A 7942-nucleotide genomic window follows, 5' to 3' on the forward strand; every position below is an offset into this window, starting at 1 on the left:
TAAGCCAACAGTTTTTCTTATTATCTTGAGAAGTGCGAAATGTTTGGTTGAAACAAATGGGCTCAGTTTTTCTTTCAACTCTGATACCCATTAAATGTGCAAAGGTACTTGACAGGCTGTCGAATGGGAACACTGTCAACTTATTCAACTCAGTCAGCCAGGGAACGGAAATTAAGACTATTCATCGCATTTCAACGAATGCAAATTGACCGTAACCAATTTAAAACGACCAACAAGTTGGATTGAAAAGAAAAAAAAAGGTGTAAAACAAGTGAAATCTGAATACTGTATTAAAATCGGATTAAGTCAGTGAAACGTGGAGCTAGAATATTAATCCAACACGAACTCGAAAGCCCCTCTGATGACGATGAAAAAAGGATGACGACACAAACATTTTTCTGTGTATAAAAGGTAAATTAAAAAAAAAAAGCTCTCATGGAAGCGCGAGATTACACCATGTCTAGCAAATGTAGCTTGATATCACATCAAGATCACCGCCACAAAGATGGGCCTTCCATTGCAGTTGTCAGGTTTCATTTGCGATACAGGAAGTCAAAGTCTGGCTATTTTTAATACAGAGACGTGTTTTTCTGAGTATAGTGCCCATACGGTGAAACACCACAGATGTTATCAGAATTGACTGAGAACACATGTTCAGCGGCAAGAAGTGGAATTTACAACTCGTCTAGACAACTTCACATATTCTTAGCATACAACCAGCTCAAGATTTCGAGGACTCTGTCATTTTTCAGTTCTGCAAACTCACACCCTTAAATCTTTGATCTGCTATGGATTTGGAAGATCTCGGTTTTGATAAGAAACACATAGAAAAAAATAATGTTGACAAAATCTAAGCTTTCTTGGAGCATTGAAGCAAGCCTTGTTATTTTCTATTGTTTGAAAGAGCACGTGCTTCAGGAGAACATGATCATGTTCAGGTGCGACACTACATTTTATGGGTTTGAAGTGAATAGTGATTTCCCATGACAACGAAAGAGGACAAATCTGCCAAATCTCTACTATGTATTTCTAATACAAAATCCTCTAACAATTCAATGGAAATGACTTCCTCAAAAACATCCACTTTTTTACCAATAAAATGCAGTGATTGATTTCCAGTACATTTCGTGAAGTGTTGAACGTGCACGTTTAGGGTTGTCCACAAGCCATTTTATCCTTGATTGACTTCCTTTAATCATAAGATAATTTGATAGAGTGGTAGGTTCTGACATCGTAAAAGTCATTAACGAAGCATTTAAGAAGAATTAATGAAGTCGTTAACCATATCGTACATCTTTGCACGACTGCACGTTGAAGACACGTGACAGGTTTCTTCTGTCACACAACAATAACAAACATTTCGGTAGCCTAAGTCATGTTTTTTTCTTCTGATGTTACTGCTTTAAGAAATGTTAAGACATATCCTTCCTAAAACTCTCTTCTTAAGGGTGTGAGTTTAAATTTTACTATGCAGCTTAGGATGTTCAATTCAGTTAAGAATTACAAAAAGTGTGAATTAACATATCAATTTCCATCATCGAACAAAGCTTAGCGTTGTACCACAAGCTTTATTAACATTACACAATTTTTCGATATCGGTCCATTAAAAGTTTAATGTCACGAAATCCTAAAATCGCGCGAATTTTTACAAGTAAAAGTCATGTGTTCAGCTAGAACTTCAGTTAATGGTGGGATCGTTTTGCTTAACACAACGCAATACATACAGACAGCTTCTGCACTAAAAATATATATCTTTGTTTTTTACATGATATACTTTTTCTTCACACCACAATGTCACGAAAACTACTCTTTTCATTTCATGTGGCAGATTGATGCAAATTCTCTATTTACTTTTTCGCTGGATCATTCAATTGCATTCAAAAGTTAAACACAGTGCCGTGGGCGACTATATACAAGGGGCGAAAATTGAGTCTCTTTTTTCTTTTTGGTGCATTTGGTAGACGAATTAACAATTTGTTACACATCCTTCGAATATTATTGTATCACTTTGAAACTGGTACCACGTGGAAAATAGATTTCGGAAGATGCAGGTCTGAGTAAATAAATTCAGATGTGGGCTTGCTTGAAGTTACGTTGCTACGGCACGGTATCTCCAACTTTAAACTACAATACGATTTATTAAAATGAAGCCGATGTAAACCTCCCATAAGTTGACAAAACACTGGGAAACTTAGTACGTAGCCGATTGATACAAAGCGTAAAATTGCTATGCAGAAATTGGAACAAATCACAGAAATATTCGGAAAATGACTCACTCGCATAGGGGAAAGAGGCTTTGCAACGAGCAGTTGTGTCACATGGAGATCAATTTCTTTATTGTTCGGTTTTTAATTACTCAAAACATGCCAAATTTACAAGTGCTTTTCTTTCGCCAAGCGATGATTACACCAAAAACACCTCAGCACATGCAAAGCACGACTCGAAACTATGGCCGGAAAAACAAGTTTAAGTTCCTGCCTGAGAAAGTGTTCCTGTTATCTTATACCTGAGCTAGCCACGTGTTTAGGTATGTCGGGGGTGAAAAGAACGGAACCAAAATATGCAGAAAAGTCACAACAAATGAACTTTTGAACATTTTAACACTTTTGAAACATTAACAACCATTCCTTGCGATCCAATTGCACCTGTAGTCGCCCCAATACTAGCAACTCTTACAGTTCTGTAATCCTTTAAAAAATAACCGAACTCATTATTGAAGCAATGAATATAATCTTTTTGGTCGAGATTTGATAGTCGGTTGGTTCATCAAGAGACAAGCTCCAATGAATATTTCATTTGGACTCCTTTACTCTTAAACTCTGTGAATGGTCTCTGTTACTAATGTAAAAATTTTACCATGACCAAATTACGTGCCTAACGAGAATAACTAAGACGCGTTTGTCTATCAAACACCCCGGCAGGTGTCAAAATAGAATTAAAGTGCGACATAATCGTAGTATTTGTGTGATAATCTCTTAAAGCGGTATCAAGGAGTCATTACCACATTTCTTTCAGCAATGCACTTTTAAACTTTATGGTTTTTGTTTTAAGGTTTTACTATATAGCAAAGGCCGGCATGAGTACGGCACGATTTTAGAGATATTATATGCTACTGATGTACTATTAAAAGCAGCTATTCGCTTGCTTTGAGGCTTTAAAACTTCTCTCAGTCTTACACGTGGTACAGAGCTGTTGTACCAACGGAACAACATGAAGACGAAATAAGAACAGTTCATCTTATTTAGAGGAGGTTGGTTAACCATTTTTTCCGCAATAAATTCACTGGTTTACCAATATTTAATAAAATGACTCTGCTAAAGCTAAAAGCAGCCGCCACTCGGGTGAGGCGGCGTTTTTGCCACTCGGTCTTTCAAGATGATTTTCACTTGGTGATGAAAGCTGGAAAATCGAAAGATATTTATGAATTACGCTCCATGAAGCACAACTGCCTAGATAGTAACACAATACACCCCTGTGAGAACTACATGGAGCCACGTATTTACGAACATTGATAGTAAGTTAGTTTTCCAGGTGCTGTTGATGTTTAACTTTGGATAAGCAGTTGGCACATGTATTATTGAAAACCGAACAAAAGGCTAATTAAACAGGCGACTAGAAAGAAGCTTTGGCTTTGGTGTTAGCTGATCTCCAGGTCCATAAATACCTCAAAACAGTCAAAACAACATTGATCCCAAATAAGCCGCTTTAGTAATTAGATAATAGCTAAAAAGGCAAATAAGATGAAGACAGTTTACGGGCTAAAATCCTCGCAAATTCATTCCGAAAACTTTACACTTTTCTCGCATTATTTTCGTTAGTCGAGTTCCCTAATAAAGAGAGTCTCTCTCGTGCATCCTAAAAAAACATTCTATTTTTTATTCCGTATTAACAAAATGGTTGTCACTCACCCGGGGCAAGACAAGACATAACAGGTAAGATAAGCACTAATTCATTGATGTTCAGAGATCTTTGGTTGTTAATCTTGCCTTCTATTGTCTGAAATCTGCCTTTGATGAGCCTTTTGGACGCCGAGAGTTTTTCGGTAGCTATAGCAATGAATATTTCAAGTGCAAATACCAATATATCAACCCTGAACACATGGTGTACTACACTTTATGAAGAGCAGTTGAATGAAGTTGATGGGCCAATGAATACCAAATTCGCATTGGGCGATAGCTCTTTCCTTGTTTAGAAATCAGTCCATAGAATCACAATTATTGAATCACACAAAAGAAACTTAGTCACGTCTTGAGCCGTTTGGGTGTTTACGGTATCAGGAATCCTTTTTTTATCCGCATCCTTTTATGATGGTAATAATGTGATGAACATCAATTTTCGGACAGAATACATTTTATGGTTGGTACACTGTGCACGTATATCATTACTTATAGTATTATTTCATTAAGTATAACAGCTAATCTTGTTGAGCTATTAAGTTGAATATCTTTTAGCAAACGACATATTCTACTTTTATACCTCTCATGGTATAAACGCGAGAAAATCTCCTTTACCTGTTGCACGAATATTACACAGTGTCATTTGTGAGTGGACAAAAGACTCTTTTGCTGATCTAAGAGGTGCTGAATGGAATCTCCACAGAGGTTATAAATTTCGCCAAAACGTCCTTTCTTAAACGCAAATTGGTCTACACACTCATAATTTGCACAAAATGTTTTCCGGTCCTGCCATAGACAAAAATGCCCCACACACCATGAATCGGGTTTTCGGCTTAGTTGCTTCGTTTAGCTTTGGCGTTTTCGACGCGACAAGGGGCAACAAAAGTAGTCAACAAAGTCGTCATTAGAAATGACATTTATATGGATGATTCTTTGAATCCCTGGGCCCCTTTATCTATTTGGGTACACCTGCAAATGTCTCTAGACAACGAGGCTCAACAATGTTTAAAATTTTGTCTGGAGGGGGCAATGTTTGGGCAAGATATATGATCGTCTACACATTCAGAAGATATCCAGTCCTTAGAAATAAGTGTCTCGACATTGGTTATCTTTTAAAGGAGAGTCTCAGATTGAGAGATAAAGGAATGACACTTTCGCCGAAACATTTCTTATGTGTCCTTAAAGAAGTACCTCAAGTAAACCCCACCAAGAACAAGTTTGTCTCTGACTGACTGACTGACTGACTGACTGACTGACTGACTGACTGACTGACTGACTGACTGAATGAATGAATGAATGAATGAATGAATGAATGAAACACTTTATTAAAGTGTCCATAGTATTTAGCTTAAAAAACTAATTGGCGACACTATTTACACAAATAGAACACGGTGGCTCATGTTAAGTCCCCTCACCTGCGCGGACCTTAAAAACACCAAATGACATATTAATGTATCCAAACATGAGCATTGACAGAAAAATAAACATTGCGAAAACAGCAATGGGCTTTTTTTCTATTGTAAAGTAAACATTATTTGTCGTAGTACCACTAGGCAACTGTTCTAAAGTCTTGAAAAATTGATTATTTCTTTCTTGTTCATTTTCTCACAATAATACATCGAATGCAAATATGGCGGACCACTTGGTCGGCACCCGGGACGAGTTGCAGGAAAGCGAGGCTAGTTGGGCCTCGGCGTTTTGTATTGACAACGCTTCTCCAGAAAAGTCTTGCTTCGTCGACGATCTGGTCTGTGTTATTCAGAACGCCTTAATGGTTCTCAAGTCTTTAAACGGTCTTGTTCCGAAATATCTCACGTCTAAATTTATAAAGCGAAATGAATCAAGCTATTCTCTGAGGAACTCGGTAAACAAACTTGTTGTCCCCTTTCCAAGAACTAACTACATGAAAAATAGTTTTAGTTACAGCGGCGCTACCCTTTGGAACAGCTTACCCTGTAACATTAGAGAGTCGCCTTCTCTACCATAATTTTTGAACACGGCATTCATGGAAACCAGGATTTTTCTTAAGTGACATATTAATGTAAGTTAACATAATGTTAGGATTTGGATTTTTAGTTATTCTTATGTAATTTTTTCTACCTTATGTTTTTACCGTGTATAAATAATGATTAAAGATTAAAGATTTCGCTATGCCTACGAGTTTTTGTGTTCCTGAATGCCACCAGAAGGGAATGAAATCTTCCACTGGAGGGAAAGTTTTTTGTTTTGTTTCCCCGTTCGCCTCTGAGGGGAAAACAGACGAAGGAAAGGAGTCCACGATCGCCGAGGGAACTGTAAAAGTTTGGTTGCTTCATTTCAGGCTAGAAGATCTTAGAAAATGTGTAACCGATCGCATTTAGCTCTAAGTCGTTGTCATTTGGCTCAATGCTTTCACTGGTTTCAACGACAGTCATTTAGTTCAGATCGTCTGTTGGCCGAAAACGACACGTTCTCCATTTAAGCTCTGCATGGTTCCAGAAGCCAAACATTGTGTCCTATGAACAGACACTTGATCGACAGTTCGCAAATTGGTATGAGCCTAGTTGGTTGGGTTTTCTTTAGCCATCGGTTATACAACAAAAGCAGCCTTTTAAAGGCAGTCTACTGATCTCGATTGTTGGGAGGCATATCGATTACTTTGTTCATCAATCGGCAGACCTATTGATTGATCGATAGATAGATATATCGATTGATTGATTGATTAATTGATTGATTGATAAATGGATTGATAGCTCAATGAATTGAGTGGCAGACTGACCGAACCCCAATTCCATACCACCAGCGACAACAGCACATATTATATAATCCCTACCAACACCCAATAACACTATACTCCTCCCCCAAACTATCCACGTCTTCCTCCACCCCCCTGTCGACGCATTGCGTTAACAAAGAGTGTCAGCTAAAATTACTTTTCTAAAAACCATTGTGGACGTGTATAATATCTCTGCTGCGTACATTGTGTTCACTGGGTAAAATCAAGTGACTTCGCCGGTTTAAACACAGGGTGCGTTCCTTTGGGAAGATTTAGATCAGGATCAATGATCCCAGCTCACTCGGATCATGGTGCATCAAAAAAATGATCAATCCTTGCCCGGAGTGGATTTCATCGGCTCATTTGATGGCCCATGATTCGAATGATCTTGGATCATTGATCTTGATCCGGATCATCCCAAAGGAACGCACCCACAATGTCACATAACTATATCATAAGGGTAAAGTCTGCATACGAGCAAAGTGGTCCATCAGGCCGGAGCCTATCCCGGTTTCTGTAGAATGAAGCGACCAGGAGTATTGCTTCTTCCCCTTGGATGGGATGCTAGAGCATCGCGGGGCTACCCCCAGCAGTAAGTTCGCCAGCACCCATTTATACACCCGGGTGGAGAGAGGCACTGTGAGAGTAAAGTGCCTTGCCCAAGAACACAACACAATGTCCCCGGCCAGGGGCCCGTTTCTCGAAAGCCCCGGAAACTTTAAGGGCCGAAAAGCCATTTTTAGTTAATGTGTATCTAAAAACAGAGATACGCCTGAAACTTCTTGTATGAAGGCAACTTCGGTTCATATTACGAATATGTGAATAAAACAGCTCTGTAATCATAAGGTTTGAGATTTTGCTACGGCTTTCTGGGTGCGAAAACTTTTCGAGATCTTCGAGAAACGGGCCCCAGGGCTCGAACCCGGACCGCACGATCCGGAGACGGTGAGGCCACTGCGCCTCCGACTCATAGAGGCCTGCCAAAATAATCGGTTGGTTAGTTACGCGAAACATTAAGAAACATTTAGAACTAAAAGATCTTTAAGCATCAGAACTGAAGCAGATTGCCGGAAAGTATCCCGTTCTTATAGCGATGGACATGACTTTTTAATAACATTAGCTAAAACCAAGACGACAAAAAAGAACTAACAAATAGTCAAAGAGATACGCGAAGTCAGTATGAGGAAAAATGGATGTCGACGTCTACACAGCATTTAAAACAAACTTCTTTAGCATCGTTCTGATGGAATAACGGAATGCACGATACAAAGTTATAATATATAGATCAAGA

Source organism: Orbicella faveolata, unplaced genomic scaffold, assembly GCF_042242905.1.
Source record: "Orbicella faveolata isolate gen_17 unplaced genomic scaffold, um_ofav_v1 contig_3, whole genome shotgun sequence".
In the NCBI taxonomy this organism is placed as follows: Eukaryota; Metazoa; Cnidaria; class Anthozoa; order Scleractinia; family Merulinidae; genus Orbicella; species Orbicella faveolata.